The sequence below is a fragment of the Callorhinus ursinus genome, unplaced genomic scaffold, assembly GCF_003265705.2.
Source record: "Callorhinus ursinus isolate GAN/ISIS: 27379988/994484 unplaced genomic scaffold, GSC_fseal_2.0 scaffold6, whole genome shotgun sequence".
Taxonomy (NCBI): domain Eukaryota; kingdom Metazoa; phylum Chordata; class Mammalia; order Carnivora; family Otariidae; genus Callorhinus; species Callorhinus ursinus.
The window spans coordinates 20,238,468-20,238,923 of record NW_027397068.1 but is presented as its reverse complement, the minus strand read 5'-3'; positions in this window follow the sequence as shown (position 1 = coordinate 20,238,923).

Genomic DNA, 456 nt, shown 5'->3' with positions numbered 1-456 from the left:
ATATTGACTAGTGTCTTGAATTTATCTCTTTGAATCTGTCTTCTGTTTTCTGAGAGTCCTTCTTCTTTTAGATCAGTATTAAAGTCTTCTATAGTTTGTCAAGTGGGTAATTTCAAATGGCTTATAAACACAGTCCCGAGTTCTGCTTCCTAATGGAGAGGATTAGACAAGTTGGAAAGGAAGAATATGTGTAAAGTCAGTACCAATGAAAAATATAGGTCTTGTAGGCTTATAGGGCAAGATAAGAAATGAGGAACAAAGCTCTCCTCAGGTCTGAAAGAATTAAGATTGGGTTTGGGTTGGAAGAGCAGACTGTTTATATATCACAGTCATTGACTTGACCCTAATTTTTCGTTTATTTTAAAATTTTTATTTTGGAAAATTATGTTTCCAACCTTTTGTTATAGAAAATTTAAAACAAAAGATACAAGAGTAAATAAACTAGTGTAACGAATC